Raw genomic sequence first — 24,521 nt, 5'->3', positions numbered from 1 at the left:
CCACCGGGCTCTGCTGAACTGAGATGTATCATCTTAGCAAGGAGTGAGCATCTGTGTCACAAGGGGCTTCGTCTGGGAATGTTACAGATAACATCAGCAGCCAGGACCTTACTCTGCCCAGCCAGAGAAAGCGTGGAGGAAGCTAATAGATGAGGGCCCTGCTTCCAGATGTTTACTTCTTGCACCAAAGAAAAGACCTGACAGTACTTCCCTCCCCAATCTGTGAGAATAGTCTCACCCCTCTTTATTCTGGGCTGTGAGCTCCTCAAGGAGAGCAGGGATGAGGGAGCACTAGGCAGTGGTGGGAATTCTATAGAACTGCCCCCAGCTGGCAATGACATTGCCAGAGGTGACCATTATATAAAGGTATGAGCAGAATACTAGATAAATGATGTCCAGTGCACAGAAGAGACATCAGATATGTCTGAAGATCAGTGATTACAGAAGTTTTTCAAAAGGGATTGGGGGGGGGGGCGGTGGTTTGAGTGCTTGTTTGGTAGAGAAGGATCCAGGGTTAAATGGAAAGCCTTTGTCAAGGAAAGATCAGAGAACCATTGTTGCTCGTTGCAGTGTGCAGAGCAAAGCAAAATTAGTTGATAAATTGATAAACAGCATCATTGTCCTTAAATCACAGTTATAAACTGGGAAAAAGAAACATCCACAATCCCATCATGCAGTCACAAGGTATCGTTGGTGTTTTAATTTCTTTCCAACTTTTTTATTCTTCTACTTTTGCTTTGTCCTTGTTGATATTATTTCACATGCTTATGTTTTCTCTTTTTATAAAATTAAATCATTAACTGTATAAAGGGAAATTTAAAATATAGGTAAACAGAAATTGTTGGAATTTTTACCACCACCAGTTGTATGATTTGGATACATATCCCTCTGGCCTATAATTTTTAATGAGGAAAACTGACTGTAGTGTAGTGTTTTGTAACATGCAGTTTTTAATGCACTCTGGCTCAGGTATTTAAAACTTAAAGAGAATATTTTTTTTAAAGAATGTAAATTTAGATATTCTGATATGGTTTTTACAAAGCTAATGACTTTGTCCTACAGCTCATCATTATCCTTCAAAGAAATGGTAAGTACTTTATTTTTGTAAATATTTATTTATGTATACAAGAACTGGGGTACATGCCAGAGGTGTGAGGGGTGTGAGGATTCACCAGAGACAGAGTGAGGAATAGAACAGGCGGATTGCCTGAAATACACTGCTGAGGGTAACAGCGGGTGAGTCAGCAGAGGTCTGCTGCGCCTTGTGGGTAGCTCCCTGGCTGGGGCTCGAACTCATGCTGCAGTAGCTGCAGATAGCTCCATAGGCTTCATCCCAACCCCCTGCGCCACCAGAGAGGCCCGGAATGGTAAGTACTGTAGTGAAAAATATTTTGACAACTATGTTCCTATTTTATTGTTCACCAAACTCTTCTACCCACTAGTTTTAACTTCTGCTAGTGATGATTCTTAATTGGATCAATTAAAAGTTGCTGAAGTGAATTTCTAACTCCATCATTTTCTGTGTACTTGTTATACACAGAACATTCTACAGGTGGAAGCTTTCCCTTCATGTATCAATATGGACTTTTATTCAGTGAGTTATAAACTATAATCCATTGTTGTTATTTTTTAAATCAAATTGTCTCAATTTGACGAATGAAATTTTCTTCAAATTTTCTTCTCTCTCTTTTTGATGTATCCTTATTTCTTTTTTGAGCACTACTTTACTTTTTGGTCCAGTAACATGCTCCAAGATTCCCTGCCTCAGCCTTTGAATTGGCTGTTTCTCTGAGGAGCCTGTTTTCTTTTAGTTAGGAATAATGTTTAGAAACCACGATTTGGGAGCTATAGTATTATCATATGTACCAAGATATCCTTGCTTATGGGTCTTCCAACAACAGAACTATGAAAAAGAAAACCACACAGATGCATACAAGCATGTATATGTATATACATGCACATACATATGTATTAGTGTGTATATGTGTATGTTTGCATATGTGCTTACAAATTCATCCTGATCTCCAATTTAATAGAATCCCTTGGTGTTCTTTCCTTGTTTTCCTCATTCTATATCTGTACATGAGATGTACCACACTTGATCTTAGCCAAAAGGCCGAGAAGCGATGTACATGAGGTGTAGATATTTTTTGTGGATGTTCTTCCACAATGAGATCTCTGGCTCCCAAGAAAATCAGTATATTAACTCATTCGCTCAGTCCCACAATATACTCATAATGTTTTCAGGATTGTAATATTTATACCATAATGGGGAAGGGGAAAAATGTGTATTAATTCATTTATTCATCTGTCCATCCATCGTGGAAATTACATGTATTCAGGGATTTTCCTATTTTTAAAGGTAGTACTCCCTTGTAATGATGTGCCATGGTTTATTTAATCTACTGTATTTGGACACTGAGTACTTTTGAGTATTTTCACAATTACACCCAATGCTGCAGTAAATGATGTGCATATGTATTTCTGCATTATTGGAAGTGTGTCTTCAGGGTGAATTCTTAGAAGTGGATTGCAGTTCAAAGGGTTAATGGGAATTAGCTTTCTTGGATACTGCTAGAGTATTCTCTGGAGGAGTCATACTGTTTTAAGCTCTCATCAGATGAAAGTGCCTGTGTCCTCACAGTCTCACCAACAAGGTGGATTTTGTAAATTTTGACATCTTTGCCGGTCTGTTGATGGGACAGGATATGTAGGTGGTGTTTCTTCTGAGTGAGGTTGCTTATTTTGCTATATGTGTGCGAGCCATTTTTATATCAACCTTAAGCACTGTCTTTGTCTTTTGCCCTTTTTCTTTTCCACACAGAAGAACTGGGGTGTAGGCCATAATTGTGGGGGGTAAGAGGATTCACCAGAGACAGAGTGGGGAACAGAACAGGCAGACTGACTGAAATACACTGCTGAGGGGAGCAGCGGGTGACACAGGAGAGGTCTGCTGTGCCATGTGTGTTAGCTCCCTGGCTCGGGATGGAACTCAGGCCATAGCAGTGATAGCGCTGAGACTTAATCCCTAAGCCACCAGGGAGGCCCTTTTTGCCCATTTTTGAAATCAGATTTATGGTTTTCTTTTCCCTCAATTTTTAAAAAGTGTGTTGGTAATACTAACCTTTATTGGTGACATATGCTTCAACTATCTCCTTGCAGTTGTCATTTATATTTTGACTTTGCATATGGATTTTTCCTATGCAAATTTTAAACAATTTTATTGTAGTGATAAATCCATATTTTGTTGAATTCCAACTTAGATATAATAGAAACCATTCCCCTATAACCTGGTTATAGAGAAATCCATACAGTTTCTTCTAATATTTTTAAGTTTTTACATTTAGATCTCTTATGCACTTACAGTTCATTCTTGGGTATTGTGTGAGTTATGGATCTGCTTTTTTTTTTTTTTTTTACATTGCTATTAGTTGTCCAAACACCATTTATTATGCAGCCCTTCCTTATCCCCATCATTCCAGTTCCTCTTTAGGTTATAGCTGATTTCAATATGTGCTGAGTCAATTTCAGGATTTTATATCCTAGTTCACTGAGCCATTATTCTGCTCAAACATCAAGTACCACACTGTTTTATAGAGGATTTTTGATTTTTAGAATAAATTGGAGCTAGTTCACCTTATAAGCTCTTCCTTTTCAGTGCTTTGTGAGCTGTTCTTTTCATGCCTGTTTTTCCATATAAATCATAGTATTTGTCTAGGTCCCAACAGAATAATCTGTCACTGAAAAAAATCCTGGTAAAAGTCATTTGTAAATTAACCTAAGGGGAACTGACATCTTTAAGGTACTAAATCACTCTCTCCAAGAAGAGGTTTCTATTTGTTGAAGTCAACATTTTTGTCTTTCAGACATGTTTTATAGTTTTCATCATACAGGTTTTACCTATTTCTTAGATTTGATTCCAAAGTGTTGTTTTGTTGCTGTTGTAAATGGGGTGTTCCTTTCCATGACATACTGTAACTGCATGTTATTTGAGTATGTGTAAGCTGTTGATTTCTTTAAACCTTACTTGAGTTAGAATTGGCATAGTTAATTATGCATAGTTAAGGTATATAATTTGGTAAGTTTTGACCTATGTATATACCTGTGAAACTTTCATCACAAGATAGCAAACAAATTCATCAACCCCAAACATTCCTTTTTTTTTAAGATTTATTTATTTATACAAACACTGGGTACAGTCAGAAGCGCGGGAGGGTGAGAGAACTCACCAGAGCCAGAGCAGGGAGCAGAACAGGCAGAAGGATCAAAGTACACTGCTGAGGGGAGCAGCGGGCAACAGGAGAGGTCTTTGTGCCATGTGGGACCCTCACCCGGTGGCCGGGGATCGAACCAGTGCTGCAGAGGCTGCGGGCAGCTTCACAGCCCAGCACTCAACCACTGTGCCACCGGGGAGGCCCAACATTCCTTATTTTTAGGTCAGTGCAAGGAAGGCTTTATTTTTGTTTCTATTAAGATAATTTAATAATTTCTATTAAGATCATTTACAACCCTGTGTGTTTTAGGTGTACGGGTTCACAGCTCCTCAAATATATGTTACCGGACCACACCCACCACGAAAGTACCAGTAATCCTCAACTACAGTCAATTAGGCCCTCTCCTGCCTTTGCTTTCCTCCCCTTACCTGTCTCCATAACCTCAGCTCTGCATTCAGAATCCAAGGGTTTGTTTTGGTTTGGTTTTGTCTGAGCCTTTGTTTGTTTTGTTATATTCCAGATAGCAGTGAAATCATCTGGTATTTGACTTTCTCCTTACTTTTTTCACTTAATGTAATTCCCTTCCCAATTTCATCCATGTTGTTGCTAATTGCAAGATTTCATTGCTTTTTTTTTTAAATAGCTGAGTAAGTAGTATTCCATTGTGTATATATGCACCACATTTTCTTTATCCACTCATGTGTTGTTAGGCACTTGATTGTTCCATATCTTGGCTATTGTAAACAGTGCTGCAGTGAACATCAGGGTGCATGTATCCTTTCAAAGCAGTGTTTTTGTATTCTTCATATAGACACTTGGGAGTGGAATTGCTGAGTTGTATGGTATTCCTACTTCCAATATTTTGAGAAGCCTCCATACTGTTTTCCATTGAGGGTGGACCAGTTTACATTCCCATCAACAATGTGTGAGGGTTCTTTTTTCTCCAGACCCTTACCTTGTTGTTTCTTGTCTTTTAGAGCTGAGCCATTCTCACAGGCGTGAGCTGATATCTCACTGTGGTTTTGACTTGCATTTCCCTGACAGTGATGATGATGATTTTTTTCCTGTGTCTGTTGGTCATCTGTATGCCTTCTCTGGAGAAGTGTATTCAGACCTTCTGTTCATTTTTTGGATTGGATGATTTTCTTCTTGTTGAGTTGTAGGGTATAAGTTCTTTATAGATCTTAGATATTAACCCCTTGTGGGATGTACAATGTGTAAAATAGTTTCTCCCAGGGGCTCCCCGGTGGTGCAGTGGTTGCGCGCTGGGCTGTGAAGCTGCCCATAGTCTCTGCAGCACTGGTTCGATCCCCACATGGGTCCCACAGGGCGCGCAGACCTCTCCTGCCACCTGCTGCTCCCCTTAGCAGTGTATTTCATCAGTCTACCTGTTCTGTTCCCCGCTCTGGTGAATTCTCTCACCTTCCGCGCTTCTGACTGTACCCAGTGCTTGTATAAATAAATAAATCTTTTAAAAAAAATAGTTTCTACCATTCAGTAGAGTGTCTTTTCATTTTAATGACAGTTTCCTTCCGTGTGCAGAAACTTTTTAGTTTGATGTAGTTTCATTTGTTTTTGCTTTCATTCCCTTTGCCATTGGAGTTGAGTCCCCAAAGACAGCACTGAGGCCAACGTTGTGGAGTGTTTTGTCTGTTTTATTCAATGTATTCTATGATTTTGGTCTTACAGCCAACTATTTTATCCATTTTAAATTAAATGGTGTTATGGTGTGAGATAGTGGTCTAGTTTCATTCTTTTGCATGTGGCTGTCCAGTTTTCCCAACGCCATTTATTGAAAAGGCTTTCCTTTCTCAATGTGTATTCTTGGTTCCTTTGTCACTGATTAACCACACATACAGGTGTGGGTTTACTTCTGCACTCTCAATTCTATTCCATTGGTGTGTATATCTGGTTTTGGCCCGGTATAATACTGTTGTGATTATTATAGCTTTGTCGAATAGTTTGTAGTCTGGGCGTGTGATACTGCTTTTTTGTCAGGCTTGCTGTACTTATTCAGGGTCATTTGTAGTTGCATATGGATTTTAGTAATGTTTGTTATGTTTCTTCGAAGAACGCCATTGAAACTTTGATAGGGATTGCATTGAATCTGTATATATCGCTTTGGGTAAGATGGCCATTTTATCAGTGCTCGGTCTTCCAATCCCTTGCTGACAGTCTCTTAAACTTGACCTGAAGCTCCCTCAGCAGGTTTCCTCTCAGTGCCATTAACCTTTTCAGACCTGCTTTCAGAGACTGGGTATACGGGTGGGGTTGACAGGTCCATTTTTTTTGTCACTAGTAGAATCATCTGCACTATATGTCTGACATAACTGCATATTGTAGACAGTAACATCTAGTTAGGGATGCCCTGGTTATCTTCCAAATGTGAAGTTACTTACCCATAGTTAGACTGAAGGCACATGGAGAATGTGAGAGCTCATCAGTATTTCTTGTCAGAATTAATCAAATAGATCTTCTAATGGATCTGGTGAAAATCCAAGGATTTTGTGGCATCATTGCACCAGAGCATAAGGTCACATAAATAAGTATTTTAAAAGACCCTGCATTGTGTATTCACTCTCATTTGACTGTCTAAACTCCTTTTCCTAAGACACAGATCTCATTCCTTGCTAGGCACTGTTGACATCAAAACTCTTATCCAGTCTCTTTTTAAAACTTGTCTCTGGTGAATCCTCTCACCCTCCCGCACATCTGGCCTGTATCCCAGCTCTTGTATAAATAAATCTTTAAAAAAAGAAAACTTCAATGTTGGATTCGCTTTATGTTCACCTTTTCCTCCTCTACTCCTCCAGTTACTGTTAGGCCTTGACCTTAAGACCATGGAGTGAGGTGAATGGCATGATTCGCTCTTTAAACTTTACCTCTCCTATTTCTCTCTTCTCTGCTATTTTGAGGACCTGCAGGAAGGATGAGGAAAAGAGACAGATGTCTCTAATTTAACTGGTATGCTCTAGCCCCGTCTAGGCGACCACTAATTCTGCAGGGGGCCTCACTATATGTTGGGTGGGAGGTGGAGTCGTCTTCCTGAGATTCCAGAAGAAACTTCCCCGTAGACACAGTTCCGTTCCGGGAATAGGAGTTACGACTCTGCATTGAACTTTTTTGACCCTTTCCCCAGCTGGCTCCTGTCCTGGTGAACATACTTCACTTCCTCATTGCTGGGGCCGTGTGCCTGGCAAACGGCCCTCTGAGACAGAGTGGAAGCAACATTGTTCAAGCTTTCCACGGTAACCGCCTAACTATGGGAAATCCTCACACCCTCGCTTTAACGCTTGGAACTGTTCCATTGCTGACTGTTTTCTAACTTGCTTTTTCTTCAAATCCACCCTGTTCTTCATATGAGCATGGCAGGGCGGGGAGGAGGGACACAGATCAGCCAGCCCACTGCTTGAGCAGATGTCCACCAGGAGAATGAATTATCAGTGTTCTCTTCTTGCAGGTACCTTACAACTGGCTTTCTTAGAACTCTCTTTAGTAGTCAAAAGCCTTATGGTCTAAACAGTCCCTCTGAATCTATGAAAAGGGGCACAAGCCAGCCCAGCATGTGCAGGAGAGGTCCTCATGGCCCCCCTGAGGCACTGTGCTGCTGCTTGGAGATGCTGGGCTGCTGGAGAGGCGGTGCTGTCGTTGCTAGAAGGAGCTCACATTACCAGTGAGTGAGCTGTGATCAAAGGAACTGATCAGAATAAATAAAACCTTCACACTCACGTTGGGATTGCAGTGGAGACCGAGCTCAGCAACTTTGCTGAATGTTTACTGCATCTATTATTTCATCGGAAAGATGAAGTCACATGCCTCCTGAAGCATGCTGGGTGGAGGTTAGATGTGCGTTCAGAGAACAGGGGTTTACCTGTTACCCAAAGAATTCTATTCCTTAGCCTAATAAACTAAACCTCTCCCTCCATCTTTGTACGTGATACTGTAGACTTAGTTGTAGCCACAAATTACCAAAACACATATGATACATGTATTCAGGCAAGTACATGACAAAACCAGTAAATAATACCTTATTTCTTAGCTTTTTTTTGATCATGTATTCATATTTTAACTTCTCTGAAACTGAGGTGTAGTTTATAATCAGTGACATTAGTTAAAATCATGTGTTTTTTTTCTATTTTTAATACATAAAAATTGTATTTGAATTTATGGTATATCTGATAAAGTACAGCAAACAAGTCACCACCCTGCTCATTCCTCAGAGATTGTCATTTGGGTGAGACCATGACTATAAATGTGTTATATAGTGGGTGGCCGCAAATTCCTTTAACATTTGGGGCTGTCACTTGTTCTTCTTTGCCCCACTGCTAAGGCACACCTCCCCCAGGGCAAGACTTGTGACCACAGGCCTCATGGTTGGAATGTCAGTAACCATAGACATTCTGTCTGCGGCTTAGTCACTTCCAAGGTACCATGAAATCAGTGCCAGAGGAGATTGGAGTATGGCCATAGCCCTAGATCATCTGCCCAAGGTCTTGGGTACAAGCTGAAATGGGGATCTATCCCCCACTCGAGCAGTAGAGCAAAGCGGGCTGTGCCTTTTCTTGAGTTGTCTGTCTTAGAGGGTTGCACCAATTCTCTATTTTGAAATAGCATTATTATTTGAGTGTTAAGATATTATCCCATTCGCAAAGGTAGTAGTCAATACCTGTTTTTCATGAACAGGCTAAAGGCTAATTTTCCATTCCACTCCATTCATTCCATTGTAGAGGAAAGACTCATGGAAAGGGTCCAGTCATCTTTATAACTTACCAGGAAAACTGAGCAGATCAAGCTTTTCATTTCATGCATAAGGAGAAAGAACAGACCCAAAGAAATCGATTTGCTCATTTTCCTAGCAAGATACTGATTGATGTGGCCCAAAATAGAACAGTGGTCTCCTAATTCAGTGTCTTCCCTCCTCTCCTGCCATTGCTTTGAACACAGTGCCCTCCTAATTTACCTGGTGATGACTATTCCAGGATTTCACAGTGATTTTAGCCATAGGCTTCTCACTAGGCCATTGATAAAGTCACATCACAGTATAGTTATTCAAGCCCAGAAGCGGAAACATTGGTGGCTGGTATCTACTCTTAGCCATACTTTTACTTTCTACTATTTTAAAATGATTTAGAATAACACCCATTGAGACAGGTGAAGCTGGAGATATTCTGTCTATCTTTAGATCAATATTTTGAGGGCCAGAATGACCAATGATGTCACTGATTTCTGGTTGGAATTAGAACTTGTGGTTTTTGCTTCCTGTTAGTACTCATCGACACCATACCCTGTAGCTGACACGGTTGTAACATAAACAGAGTGTGTTAAAGAGAAGAAAACCTAATAGAACTTGCAATATAATTGGGCCAATTAGGAAAGAAGACGGGGTAGGCTGAGATTTCCTGTTATTATCTAAGAGGAGGCAACCCGAATGTTTAGACAATTGATATGATGAGGTCATTTTTCAACGGGGCTATCTTTTAAGCTAAATTGATGGGGCTTCATTATAAGTCTAGTGTAATGTCTGAAGAGGTGAAAGAGATGGCACAGAAGTAGATCTATTTAAAGTTAATGAAACTTCAATTCTTCGGATTCGTTTTTTATTATTTTGAAAGACAGATTCCCTTATAAAGAAAACATGCTTACTAATAAGTAAAATGAGATAAATTAATAAAAATAATAATTCTCCATAAACGGAACATAAACCGACCCTTTTCACATTAGTGTTTCTTATATTTATTTTTATATTTCTTTATTAATTTGTTCTTACATTGCTGTAGTCCCCATAGTTCTCCCCCCACGTCTCACATGAACCATCAAAGAAGACATGCAAAATGGCCAACAGGCATATGAAAAAAAGTTCAACATCACTAGTTATCAGGGAAATGCAAATCAAAACCACAGTGAGCTACCACCTCCCTCCAATGAGAATGGCCCACATTAAAAAAACCAGAAACAACAAATGCTCGGGAGGATGTGGAGATAAAGGAGCCCTCGTACACTGCTGGTGGGAACGTAAACTGGCCCAGCCACTGTAGGGTTTTCTATTTTTAAAATAGAAAAATCCAGGGCAAACTCTAGCTACTATGGATTTTAGTATATCTTTATTGAGCTTAGCATACGAAGATACTTTGTTCTAGCATGTGCTGCTCTACTATACCACTTGCATTACTCACTTTCATTATTCTAGAAATCCTGTGTGGACTGCAGTTTGCTCATGGATTGTGTTACCACCAACATTCTTGGGCAGAGAAGAAAGCACTCGCTTGCGTGAATGTATTATAAGTTGCTAATGAAGAGAAATGTGGCAAACAGTGTTGATTACTGATCTTTAAAAAGCCTCCTTTTCTTTCCCTGCTAAGAGAACCCCAACTTTGGGGAGTACTAATATAAACAGTTTGCTGGGGTGAATCATAATTAGTGGAAGTCATAGCAATGTTGTTTTCCTTTTCATGATCTGTAGTAATGTCTTCTCTCATTCTGGATTTTGGTAATTGATGGCCTCTCTTTTATTCCCAGTTATCTAGAGGCGTATTTTTTTTTGTTAATCCCAAGAATCTTCCATTGTGTGTATGTACCACATCTTCTTGATCCAGTCATCTATTTTGGGACATTTGGGTTGTTTCCAAAGCTTAGCTATTGTAAATAGTGCTGCTATAAACATAGGGGTGCAGGTGCCCTTTTGAATTAATGATTCTGTGTCCTCTGGGTGAATACCTAGGAGTGGAATTGCTGGATCATAGGAAAGCTCCATCTTTAGCAGGTTGAGGAATCTCCATACAGCTAAATAAGGGACCAGGAAAAAGACTAATTATAATAAAGTCAAAATCAAAATCAACAAGCAACTATAAACCAGAGACACACTACGGGATTAGGGGGAGAGGAGGAGGGATTAGGGTCAAAACAAGGGGGGTGGGAATTGTATGGGGGCTATAACCAAGATGAAAATGCATACATTGTGCAAAAATTAAAAATGTATATAAAATAAAAATAAATATTAAAATTATGAACCAATTTGTAGCACTTAAAATTATCTTTTAAGCCAAAAAAAATTTCCAAGAATCTGTATTTGGGTTTATTTTCTCTATTTTTTGTTTTCAATTCCACTGAGTACTACTAGTGTATCGTTTCCTGCTGCTGCCTGATCTGGGTGTATATTGCTTCTCTTTTTCCAAGTCCGTTAAGGTAGAGGGCTATGTGTTTGATTTGAGATGGATCTTCTTTTCTAATCTCGCTTATTTAAATCCTTTGAAATTTATTGAGATTTGGTTATGGTCCAGAAAATGATTTATCTTGGCAAATACTCCATGAGCGCTTGAGAAGAATATGCTTCTAAACAAGTTATTTTTATTCATTTATTTTTATTGAGTTGACATTGGTTTACCACACTGTACGTGATTCAGAGGCATAAGATCCCATCTCCTCAGATGCCTGTCACCACACCACACCCACCACTAAGGTAAAAAGTTATTTTAAAGTTGCTTCTCTTCTGCTCGAGAGTGTCACTTCCTCTGTCGCCTCCTGATTATAACATGCAGGAGCACAGTGGTTTCCTGCGGAGAGGAGAGCTGCGTTTCTGAGTCCTGTGAATACGTTACATAGTCACTGAGAAAAAAAATTTTTTGGGAAAAAAATTGAATCCTGGCAGCATGTAACAAACACACACCCACACACACACACACACACACACACACACACCCCATATGAGGAAGCACAGGGCAAGCACCTGATTGTGTTTATAACTGAGGATCCTTTCTTTGCTATTAAGGAGCAGCAATTCACTATTTTTTTCCTTTTTTTCTTACTTTTTTAATGTTATGGCTGAGTGAATTGATTTTTTAAATTTTTTTATATAATTCTTACATCATTTTTTCATTTTTGCACAATGTATGCATTTTCATTTTGGTTATATTCCCCATATAATTCCCACACCTCTTATTCTGACCTTAATCCCTCTTCTCCTCTCCCCCCCCTCAAGAAGATGTGGTCCATATACACCATGGAATATTACTCAGCAATCAAAAAAGATAAACACATGCAATTTGCAGCAACATGGATGGAGCTGGAAGGGATCATGCTCAGCGAAATAAGCCAGAAAGAAAAAGAAAAATACCGGATGGTCTCACTCATAGCAGGAATCTAGAAAACCTAGATAAGGGACCAGGAAAAAGACTAATTGTAATAAAACCAAAATCAAAATCAAAAAGCAACTATACTTATTTCTTAACCGGAGATTACCTAGGTTCAAATCCCAGTTTACCCACTTAGCTTGGGGGGAACTTCATGTTATTAACTTCTCTGTGTCTCTTTCCTGCCATGTAAAATAAGGGGGATAAAAGTGGCTGCTGCCAAAAATGCCATTGGATTTTTGAGATTAACTGAGTTGTAGGTAAATCTCTTAGAACAGTGCCTGGGACTTAGTAAATTCACCATGTATTAGCCATCCTTTATCATCACCATCCTCACGACTCACTTCTAAGTCACTCTGCGTTGTTGAAGTTTTGGAGAGAATTCATGTCTCCACACTGACCCGGGGCGGGAGGGGCTCCTTGCATTCAGATCAGCCGCATCCCCTTGCATATGGAGGAAAAGAAATTCTTCCTGTGCTGCTGGGGTGTCCGGATTCTGGAGGATAAACTGCTATTTTTCACTGCCCCAAACTCAGGCCCAAGCCTGGAGGCAAGGTTTGCTTTGACAAATCTCCGTGGTAACCCCCCATTCTTTCTCAACCAGCTTCCTCAGATGCTTTTTGCTTGTTCTTCCCAAATCCAGGTTGCCTGAGACTCCCTGCATCCTGAACACTCTCTCACTCTCAGAGGTGGGAAACAGCTCTTAGGAAAACTGCTGTAACTTCAACAACACTTAGTGAACTAACAAATATTTAAAAAAAAAACAACACTTAAAAACCTTCTTTCACTTCCACTGATGTTGCATGAACACACAAAAGCACATACATTGTATAAATGCTCTGCAGCCCATTTGTTTTATTACAAACGGGTTGACAAGCAATGGCCTATGAGCCAAATCCAGCCCACTGTCTGTTTCTTGTAAATTGTTTTGTTGGAACAAATGCACAACCATTTGATTGCATATTGCCTGTTGCTGGGTGTATGCTACAGTGGTAGCGCTAGAAGGGAAGACAGACACTACATAGCCCACAAAGTCTAAAATATTTACAGCCTTCATCTTAACAAAATGGTTGTCAATCTTTGTTTTATAGTAATTTGTTACAGGCCCTGTACCCTAAAGTTGCCAAATATTTTTAAATTTTCACTTTTCTTTATACCTTCAACATACACTCAAAGTAGTGTAATCGTCTGTTTCCCTACCCAGACGTCCTCTTCCAGGAAGGAGAGCAGTGTCCTGTATAAATGTAATCTGAGAGAACAGTGATTTGAAATAGCATCTCCAGCTGAAGAGGGGTGGCGGGCCCTGCCGCTTACTTGTCCAACAGCCACTTCACATCCTTCTTAAGAGAACGCTGATTGATTGGGAATGACAGTGCGCTCCGTTCCTTGTGCTGTGCCGTCGTTAGTCTGCATTGATCGTGCAGTTAGGTTCTCCTTAAAAGATACGTGCTTTATTAGTTTGTACTTTTGCTGGAGGCAACCACGTGTTGACTTCTCGCCTAAGACATAGCCTGGTTTTCCAGGAAAAGTTGATTTCCTTGATAAAAGAGACAGCTCTGTTTTGGTTTTTTTGTTTTTTTTGTTTTTTGTTTTCCCTCCTAATTCTTCTTGGCATGCTGGTAGAAGGATGTGATGCCAGGCGCAGAGACAACCACCATGTCGTCATGAGGAAAGGCCAAGGAATATTATACTTTGGCCAGTCATGAGCCCTGGCATTGTCTGCCACCTTGGCTTCCTGTAAGTGAAGACATCAGAGTAACTGGGCATTGTTACTTGTGGCTAATCTAATATATAAAAGATGATTATGGGGATAAGGCAGTGTTGTGACTCCCTGAAAATTAAATTTATCCCCCCCTCCTTTAACTAGTGCTGTAAGTGCATACGACATGTGACGTGCTGTTTCAGGTGCTCTGCAGACATTATCTGTGCCACTAGCAATAACCCTGTGAGATACGGATCTTCCTTATTTGATATATGTGAAAGTGGGTTTAAGGTCGTGCCATTTCGTAAAACCACACAGCTCCAAAGCACTAGAATCAGAATCATCTGGCTGCAGGGGAGAATGATAATGTCTTTGCATCACTTCTCTCATCTCAATTTCTTGTGACAGGTGATCATTATGACAAAAATGACTTCATTTAAGCAAGAGCCCTGTGAAATGAGTCACTTTATTCTAGTTTGTTGTTGTTCTTGTTGTTTTAATAAAAGGTGATGTGCAAACACTGCCTGCAAACCTAGCTACATTTCTTCCAGGTGTTGAGATCAGGAGTTCATGTTCTCCCTGGCACACCCCGCCCTGAATAACCTATCTCACCCGGCAGATTTGATATTTACCAAGCACACCCTGGTTCCTGAGCCGCTCCTGCATCTCAGACAGACGGCAGCCTCACCCTTTCGTGGATAGCCAGGCTCTGGCTGTGGTTACCTGTGCGCTTGTTCATGTTCCTGAAAAGAGGACTTTCTTAGCTGAAAAAATTTTTAATGTATTTTCATTTTTATTTTTGATGTAACATGGGCTTTTTCACGTAGCAACACTGTATATGATTCAGGGACTAGGGTCCCATCGCCTCAGATGGGTGTCACCGCACCACACCCACCACCGGACTTCCCAGGCCCCTCTCCCATCTACAGGTGGCGCTTCCCCAAGATTAAAAACTGAAACGTGAAGCAATTTCTATAGACTTACTCCTGCCCTGTCTCCTCCCATGCTCTCGGTTGCTCGCCCTCCCCTCCACTTGGGAGAAGGTAAGTTTGCAGTCCGCCCTTGCACACTCGAGCTTTATGAACATGGCAGCCTAAATGAATTTATACCTTCTCCTCTTAGCAAATAGTGGCACAATCCACAGGGTCCTGCATCTTGGCTTTTGTTTTTTGCTGAAGTGAATTTGCTGGTGGAAAGTCAGGACAGGACACAGTGCAGGTTTTCTGATCCAGCAGACCGGGTAAAGGAGGAGTCAGAGTCGTCAGTGGCTTTGCAGGCTTTTATTGGGATTTACCAGGCACACGGCAGGCAGGGGTGCTGGGGGGCCGGGAGGTTGGCAGGCCTCCCAGCCCCCAGCAAGTCTTCACTCTATCTGGGCTCTCCGGCCTTCTCTGCTTCTCTCTCGGCTTCTGCTGCTTCTTTCTCGGCTTCTCTTTTGGCTTCTGCTGGCGTCCCCATGACACTGCCCTTAAAAAAGCCCGGTCTCAGCCCAGGTGAATCCCATCTTCCTATGCCCACACCCTACTCCAGGTGCCCGCCATCAGGCATGCATTCAGGACCGCAAGGATCCATCATCTATCCTGATGGTGGGAGGGCAGAAAAGCCTGACATTTTTCTTACCCTACAGCTGGATCATAAGATAGTTCAATTTTTAGTTTTTTGAAGACTCTCTGTCCTGTTTTCCACAGTGGCCGCACCAGCTTACCTCCCCACCCACAGTGCAGGGGTGCCCTTTTCGCCACACCCTTGCCAACACTTGTTATTTCTCGTATGTTTGATACCATTCTGGCAGGTGCCAGGTAATATGGTGGTATTGACTTGCATTTCCCTGATGATTATTGATGGTAAGCAATTTCCATGTACCTTGTTGGCCATCCATTTGTCTTTCTGTATTGATTTTGTAAGCTGCCACTTGGCTGAACTGATTACCGCTTCAATTAGTTTTTTAAGTGGAATCTTTAGGGTTTCCTATGTATATTATACATCTGCAAATAATGGTAGCTTTACTACTTTTCCAATTTGGATTCTTTTTATCCTTTCTTGTGCCTAATTGCTTTAGCTAGGACTTCTAATATGATGTGGAATAATATTAGTGAGAGTGGCCATCCTTGTCTTACACCAGATCTCATAGGAAAAGCTTTCAGTGGTGCACCTTTGAGCACGATGTTAGCTGTGAGTTTGTCATATATGGCCTTCATTATGCTGAGGTGTAACCCATCTGGCCCCAACTGTTTGAGAGTTTTTATCAAAATAAATGTTAAATCTTATCAAAGGACTTCTCAGCATCTCTTGATAGGATCATGTGATTTTTATCTTTCCTTTCACTGATTTCCAGATGTGAGCCATCCTTGTATCTGTAGAATAAATCCCACTTGGTCATGGTGTATGATCCTCCTGATGCGTTGTTGGATTTGGTTAGCTAGGATTTTGTTGAGGACTTTTGCATGTGTGTTCATTAGAGAATTTGGTCTCTATTTTTCTTTTTTGTGTGTGGTGTCTTTGCTTTTGGTATCGGGGAGGTATTGAGCTCATAAAATGTGTTTGTAAGTACTCCTTTCTCAATTTTTTTTATTTTTTTGTTTTTTTTAAAAATTTTTTTTTTTTTTTTCGTGTGGGACCCTCGCCGGTGACTGGGGATCAAACTGGCGCTGCAGAGGCTGCGGGCAGCCTCGCAACCCAGCGCTCAACCGCTGCGCCACCAGGGGAGGCCCTTCTTTCTTAATTTTTGGGTAAGAGTTTGAGAAGAATAGGTATTAGCTCATCGTTGAAGGTTTGGTGGAACTTGCTAATGATTTTGGTCCTGGACTTTTGGATTGCGGGGAACATTTGATTACTGTTTCAGTTTCATTGCTTGTAATTGGTCTATTCAGGGCTTCTACTTCTTTCTAATTGAGTCTTGGATGGTTATATATTTCTTAGTATTTGCCCATCTCTTCTAAGTTAGTCAACTTACTAGCATACAGATGTTTATAGTATTCTCATGACCATCTGAATTCTGAGGTGTCTGTTTTAACTGCTGTTTTGTTTCCGATGCTATTTTATTTGACTTTTCTCCTTTTTTTTTTCTCTTGGAGAGCCAAGCTAGAGGTTTGGCTCTTTTTTTAAACACCCCCCACCCCCAAAGAACCAGCTTTTTATTTCATTCATTTTGGGGGCCTTCTTTTTGTTTTCTATTTCATTTATTTCTCCTCCGACTTTTATTACTTCCTTCCTTATACTGATTTTTTTGTTTGTTCATTTTTTTGTTGTTCGTTAGGGTGGCAGAAAATATTAGTTGAGCTCTTGTTTCTTGTTGTTGGCCTGTAGTGCTATATACTTCCTTCTTAGTACTGCTTTTGCTGTGCCCCATAAGTTCTGGAAGGTTGTGTCATTATCATTTGTCTAGAGGTATATTTTTATTTCCTCTTTAACCTAGTGGTCATTCAGTACTGGGTTGTTCAGTCTCCACATGTTAGAGATTTTTCTTGCTTTCTTTTTGTGGTTGATTTCTAGTTTCTTTTTGTGGTGAGAGAAGATGCTTGTAATGATTTCAATGTTTATGGACCTATTGATACTTGTTTTGTAATACAATGTGTGGTGAAACCTAGAGAATGTTCCACATGTACTTGAGAAGAATGTGTATCGTATTTAGCTTTTTCAGGGTAGAGTCCTTACAAATGTTTATTAAGCCCTTGTGATATAATTCTTTGTCTATGGCTTTTGTGTCCCTATGTTTTTTTTTCTGTCTGGTTCATCTGCCCATTGGTGAAAGTGTGATGTTGAACTCCCCAGTCAGTAATGTTTTTCCCAAAGTCTGTTTGCAGAAATGATAGCCATTGCCTTACATATTTTGATGCTCCTTCATCTTGTAAGTATATATTGATAAGTGTTAATGCCTTCCTGATGTATTCTTCCTTAGTCACTGTAACATATCTATCCCTGTCTCTTGTTGCCTTTTTTAGCTTAAAAACTATTTTCTCTGACACAAGTATGGTTGTCCTTGCCTTCCTTTGGGGGAAGCAAGGCATTTCCTTTGCTTGTAGGGTTGGTTGTCTTATGACCCTTTTACTCTGAGCCTGTGTTTATCTTTGGAGTCCAGGTGCTTTTCCTGGGAACAGCACAAAGTTGGATTCTGTTCACTGATCCAACCTGAGCCACTCTGTGTTTTTTTTTTTTTATGATTTGTTTATTTATGCATAGAAGAACTGCGGTATAGGCCAGAGGTGTGGTTGAGAGGACTCACCAGAGACAGAGTGGGGAGCAGAACAGGCAGACTGACTGAAATACACTGCTGAGGGGAGCAGCAGGCGAGACAGGAGAGGTCTGCTGTGCAATGTCAGTCACCTCCCTGGCCGGGGATCGAACTTGTGCTGCAGAGGCTGCGGATAGCTTCACAGCTCTGCGCTTAACCCCTTGTGCCACCAAGGGGGCCCTCTGAACCTTTTAAGCAGTGAGTTCAGTCCATTTATATTTAGAGTGATTATTGACATATGGAAGTCTGCTACTGCCACTTTGTCTTTAATTGTGTGGCTCTATTTCCTTCTTCATTCCTTTGTGGGTGTTTTCTTTGAAATATTTCTGAGAAGCAGGGGTGCTAGTGTTTTCAAACTTCTTCAGCTTCTATTTGTCTAAAAGGACCTTTATTTCTCCCTCATATCTGAAGGAGAGCACTGCAGAATAGAGTATTCTTGGCTGGTGTTTTTATCTTTTATCTTCAAGTATTTTGATGATGTCATTCCATCCATCCTTGCCCATAGTATTTCTTCACAACAGTCAAGTCTGAGTCTGATATCTCTGCCATAGCCAGCTTCAATATCTTCTTTTGTTGAACTCTTGGATGTTTTAGTGTTATGTATCTTGATGTAGGTTTCAATACATTGAGGTGTGCAGGTTGGCTTTTAGCTGCAAGTACTTATATATTTATATATTTGTTCTTTCTGAAGGTTTAAGAGGTTTTCTTCTATTTCATTAAATAAGTTCTCTGATCCCTTCACTCTCCTCTCCTTCTGGGCTACCCATTATCTTATATTGCCTTTCTTCATGGAGTCAGATGCTTCTCAAAGTGTTTTTCTTTTTTATTATTTTTATTTCTCATCCTTCTTCCACCTGGATTCTTTGTGCATCATCATCTTCGAGGTCACTGTTTTCATCTTCCATTTGGTCTTTTCTACTTCAGTAGCTTGTAATCTGCTCTATTGATTACATCCTGCATCACTGTTACTTTCTTATTTAAAGCTTCAGTTTTGATCTTGTACTCATTAATTTCTCAGGACTTTCACTTATTTTTCTGAGTTTCTTGCATATCTTCAATCAGCTTCTCTGTGTTTTCTTCCATTTCTTTGAATTTATTTATCATGGCAATTATGAACTCTCTACTCTGATAGGAATAAAGGCTCTTCCATATCTTTGTAGTTGGGTTTTGGAGATTTATGTTCTCTCTGTGGTATAGTATCCCCCTGAGCACTAAAGTTACTATTTTTTTTTTTAATGTTCTTTTGTCTCCCCATTTGGCTAAGTATTAAGGATGCAGAGCTTCCACTTTTCCAGCAGATGGCACTGTGTGTCAGGAAGAACTAATCTGTAGTGGGCTATTCCTGGGGTGAAGGAGGATCTGGGTAGGGGGAGATTGTCCCTTGCTGGTGACTGTGGTGTGTGTGTGTGGGCACGGCGTGTGTCTGTGGCAGCACTGATGGTCACCCTCCTCTGGATTGCAGGCCTTTGTCTCTGCAGTCTGAGCTGGGCTCTCCACACAGCTTCCTGGTGTTTTCAGCTCCATTTCATTGTATCCATCCAAGCTCTTTATCGTCCTGATCCCAAGGGAGGTGGGTGGGGGAACCTGCACCTTTCTGAGCTTTGTCTTCCTCCCTGAGGACCAGTTCAGCTGACTTACCCCTGCACTATTGCACAAATCTCCCCACAGTTACACAACATACAGCTCTGCCTTCCCTGGTCTCCATCCTAGCTGATGCCTCTTCCCACTCACCATCTTAGCCCAGAGTTGGGTTTCCTCAGTGTCCGTTGCGTCATGCATGCTCAGCACTGGTCTCCGACGTTCAGGTGGTGGGCCGGTTTCACCCCACGTCCTGGATTCTGCCGAGTTCAGTGCTTGCCTGGCCTACACCAGTTCACTCGCAGGAGTGAAGCAGAGACCTTCCTCTGAGGCCATCTTCCTCGGAAGCCTCATAGAGGTTTCAGATCTAATATTCAAGCCTTCAGTCCACTTTGAATTAAGTTTTGCGGACGAAGTAATGACCTAATTTCATTGTGTTGCACAAGGCTAGCCAGGTTTCCCAGCACAGTTTCTCCAATATATGGTCCTAACACCTTTGTCAAAGATCTGCTGTCCATATGGGTGTGGGTTTATTCCTGGGGGTGCGGTTCTATTTCATGGTTCTCTGTTTGCCCATCCCATACAGTCTTGATTACTATTACTGTTTACTTTGAAGTCGGGGGGGGGGTAATATCTCCATTTTTTTTTTCCCTCTCAGGGTTGCTTGGGCTACTTAGGGTCCTTTTGTGGGTCCACACAGATTTTATAATTGCCTGTTCTGAAGAATATTGGGATTTTAATAGGTATTGTGTCTCTTGAATGGAATTAGACAACATGGCCATTTTAACAATGTTTATTCTCCCATGAACGCAGTGTATCTCTCCATTTCTGTGTGTCTTTTATTTCCTTCAACATTGTCTTATAGTTTTCATTATATAATTCTGTTCTTTTGTTGATTCACAGGTATATCATCTTCTTAGAGCAATTTTAAATGGTATTTTTTCTTTTCTCATTCATTGTTTACATATAGAAATGCAATCGATTTTTGTATTCTGCCACTTCATCATATTCATTTATTATTTCTAATAGTTTTTTTTTTTTTGTAGTGCTTATGTTTTCTGTGTATACTACCATGTCATCTGTGAATAGTGGCATTTTTCACTTTTCCAATTTGGAATCCTTTTCTTTCTTTTGCCTGCCTGGTTCTTGTATTGGTTAGGATTTCCAATACAATGTTTATCAGTAGTGGTGATAGTGTACAATCTTGTTTTGTTCCTGATCTGAGGGGAAATGCTTTCAGTTTTATACCATTCAGTATGATTGCTATAAACTTGTCATAATTTTTATTATGTTGAAATGTTCCTTTATTCATTTTATTGAGGTTTTAATCATAAATGGGTGTTGAAACTTAGATACTTTCCCCACATCTATGGAAATTATCATGTGATTTTATCTTTTTGTTGATGTGATAAATCATTGATCAGTGTTTGTTGAAACAGCCTTGCATCCCTGGAATGAAACCTATTTGCTCATGCTGTGAATAATTCTCTTAATATATTGTTGAATTTGACTTGACAAGATTTTGTTGAAGATTTTTAGCATCTATTTTCATCAAAGATACCTGTGTGTGTGTTTGGTGGTATCATTGTTTGGGTTTTCAGGGTAAGTAATGTTAGCCCATGAAATGTGTTTGAAAACTCCCCCAATCTTCAGGTTTTCTTTTCTTTTCTTTTTTTTTTTTTCTTTCTTTTTTTAAGAGAGAAGTATAGGAATAGATCTTTTTTGAAGGCTGGGGAAAATTCACAGGTGAAGCCATCTGGTCCTGGGCTTTTGTTCTTAGAGAAACTTTGACTACTCTTTCAATTTTTGTGTCTGTCAGAAGTGTAAGCTGTCAGTTTCATTCTGGTTCAGTCTTAGAAGGTTCTGTGAATTCAGATTGTCATGTTTTTTTATCGATGTTCATAGTGATCTCTTACTGTGTTTCTGCAGTATCTGTTATTGTTTTGCCTCTTTTCTGATGCTTTTTATATGGGTTTGCTCACTTTTCTTAGTGAGCTTTGCTAAGTGTTCCGTTTATCCTTTCCAAGAACCAGGTCAAGTTTCGTTGTTCTTTTGTATCTTTCTGATTCTATTTCATTTATTTCTGCTCCATTGTACTCTTCCTCCTAATGATTTGGGGCACATGTTCTTTTTCTAGTTCCTTCAGATATAAAGTTAGATTGAGTTTTATTTATTGACATGAGCCTGTATTGCTGTGTACTTCCCTCTTAATACTGCTTTGAAAGAATCGCATAGTCTAGTAGCTTGTCTACTCATTTGTACTCGTGTCCACTTTTTTTTTAATTTTGCATTTGATTTCTTCATTGACCCAAGTGTTATTCAAAAGCACTTTGCTGAGTTTCCATATATTTGGGTTTTTTCCATGCTTATTCTTTTTATGATTGATGTCTAGCATTTATTACATTGTGATCAGAAAGGCTGCTCAGTATAATTTCAATTTTGGTATATTTGTTGAAACATTGTGTCCCAGCATATGGTCTAGCCTTGAGAAGGTTCTGTGTGTACTCTTCAGTGTCTTTTTTTGCTATGCTAGATCTCTTTAATGAAGGACTCTTTTTACTCCCTAAATCTCTTTCCTAATCATGCCCCCGCCTTTCTGTGTTTGGCTTCCCTTCCAGAGTTTCACTGAGATGTCTTAAATTGTTACTGTAAAATATTTTATTAGGTCCTGTAATTCTGTATCCTTTATCAGTTTTCTGGACTTGTTTTTCAGTTTTTCCATGTTGTATTCAGATATGTGCCTTGTTTACTAGGCGTGTGTGTTGCCTTATTTGCTAATTCCATCGTGGGAGATGTGTCTGGTTTTTGTTTTGTTTTGTTTTGTTTTTTCCTTAAATCTTTAACCTGGCAAGTGCAGAAGGAGGGAATGCTGGAGTTCAAAGATTTGCAATCAGTCTGACTGTGAGGGAGGGTTAATGTAGTCAGAGCTTTTGCATTCAAGGAGCCCAAATGCCAGCTGCCTACTTCTGTGCTGCTCCTGTCACGGGGTGTGAGGATCCTGATGTGGAGACTGGCACGGGGTGGCTGACAGTTGGGGCAGGACCAGTCCTGGCTCAGGTAATGGCTTTGGTGTGGAGCATGCAGTGGCGGGCACAAGCCTCTCTCAGTACACAAGGTGCCCCTCGTCTCTCAGTGTTCCCTGCAGAGGAGGAGCAGGGGACAGCCCTTTGTGGGGTGCAGCCTGATTTTCCATTAGTGAGGTCAACATCCCCCGCACTGGTACCTGCTCGCTGATGGAGGTCCCCCAGGTACCGTCTGCGCACCATGTTCAGTCTGCGCCTGGACCCTGGCTTGCTAGACCAAAATGACATGGCCGGGGCATGGTGTGGACCACGTAGTGATGGAGGGCACAAATCCTTCCCAATGTAAGACATGCAGCCCTCTTTCTGGTAGCACTGGCTGCAGGGAGGGAGGGGCACTCCCCCACCCCAGCTGTTAGCAGCAGTGTTTTCCAAAACTGAACTCCATAGTCCCGGCTCCTGTTGGCCAGGTTTGCATTGCCCGCATGCAGCCTGTTCCCCCTACTCAGGCTCTGTGTGGTCCCTGACCACAACCGTTCCCAGTTAGCTGCTTGACGCCACCAGCTAGTCACCGACCTTGGAGTAACGTGTGTTTCAGTTTCCTGTTGCTGAGGTTGAAATGATATTTTCTGTGATCACACTTTGTAAAGTTTTTCATAGTTGTATTTGAGGGAGATGTTTATCAGGACCTCCTATTCCAAGATAGTTGTTTAGTTGTAGTTTTCAATCCCAGTCAAAAAGATTGGGTGAAAAAAAAAATTAGGAGCCAGTTCAGTTCATAGGTTAAAAGAAGTAAAAACCTCAAAAATGATTAAGATGTTAGTGAAACATTTTTTTCTCCACCTTCCCTCCATATTCTACCAAATAACTATAGAAAAGCTAACTCAATTGAAAATTAAGTCTGGTTTCAATAAACCTGGCCTTTTTTTCCCTTCATGTGCATAGTGTGTATCAACTAGAACCTTTTTTACCTGCTTTGCTGGAATTTTTCATAAGGAATCTTAGATTGATAACAGCCTTTTAGGGCAAGCCATGATCACACCCTCAAGACTCTACCTGTGGGTTGGTAAGTTCCTATCTTATTCCTGAGGTCCCCCAAATATCTGGGGGTTCCAGATCTACCAATGCTGTGCTTCCTTACCCTTTGTCCTGATAGACCTGCTCTCTGAAAGCAAGGTATCAAGCTGTCTGATCCCAGAGCCTTCAAAGACAAAGCTGAAAGTTGTCTGGTCTCAGTGACAATTTGGTGAACGCATCAGTAATACAGCTGTGTTTCCAGTAGTCTGTTATGGGTAAAAAGTGTCTTATTTCTCATTGCCATGAGAAATAAGAATATTGAAAGTTCACATTTGGGGTGTTGGGAAAAGGAAAATGTTTGGTTGGGTTCTGCTCATAAAAAGAAGCAGTGATATTTTAAACTAAGTCATAAAAAAAAAAGTATTAGCCCTCAATAGTTCATGCAGTACCATGGTGAAAATGTCACTCTCTTGGTAGTTTTTATGAGTACAGCTTTTTCATAAGCACTTTAATTTCTTATCCTTACTTCCATGCCAAGCCTATATTTCTAGAATATTATTAAAGTTCTCTTCCTGTGAACCCCTATGAACATAAATTATCATCTACTCTGCTTTAAGTGGCAAGAGACTATTT

The 24,521-nt window shown here is 40.5% G+C and overlaps 1 protein-coding gene across 3 annotated transcripts in view; it reads left to right on the top strand.

Annotated features, from left to right (window-relative positions):
- The window catches only part of PRRG1 (proline rich and Gla domain 1), a 189,258-nt gene that overhangs the window by 146,802 nt on the left and 17,935 nt on the right, over positions 1-24,521 (top strand). The window lies entirely within an intron of this gene.

Source organism: Talpa occidentalis, unplaced genomic scaffold (genome assembly GCF_014898055.3).
Source record: "Talpa occidentalis isolate TD23 unplaced genomic scaffold, MPIMG_talOcc4v2.1 talOcc4.15, whole genome shotgun sequence".
NCBI classification, from domain to species: Eukaryota; Metazoa; Chordata; class Mammalia; order Eulipotyphla; family Talpidae; genus Talpa; species Talpa occidentalis.
The sequence above is the reverse complement of the archived record's forward strand: the minus strand, read 5'-3'. Positions and strand labels throughout refer to the sequence as shown.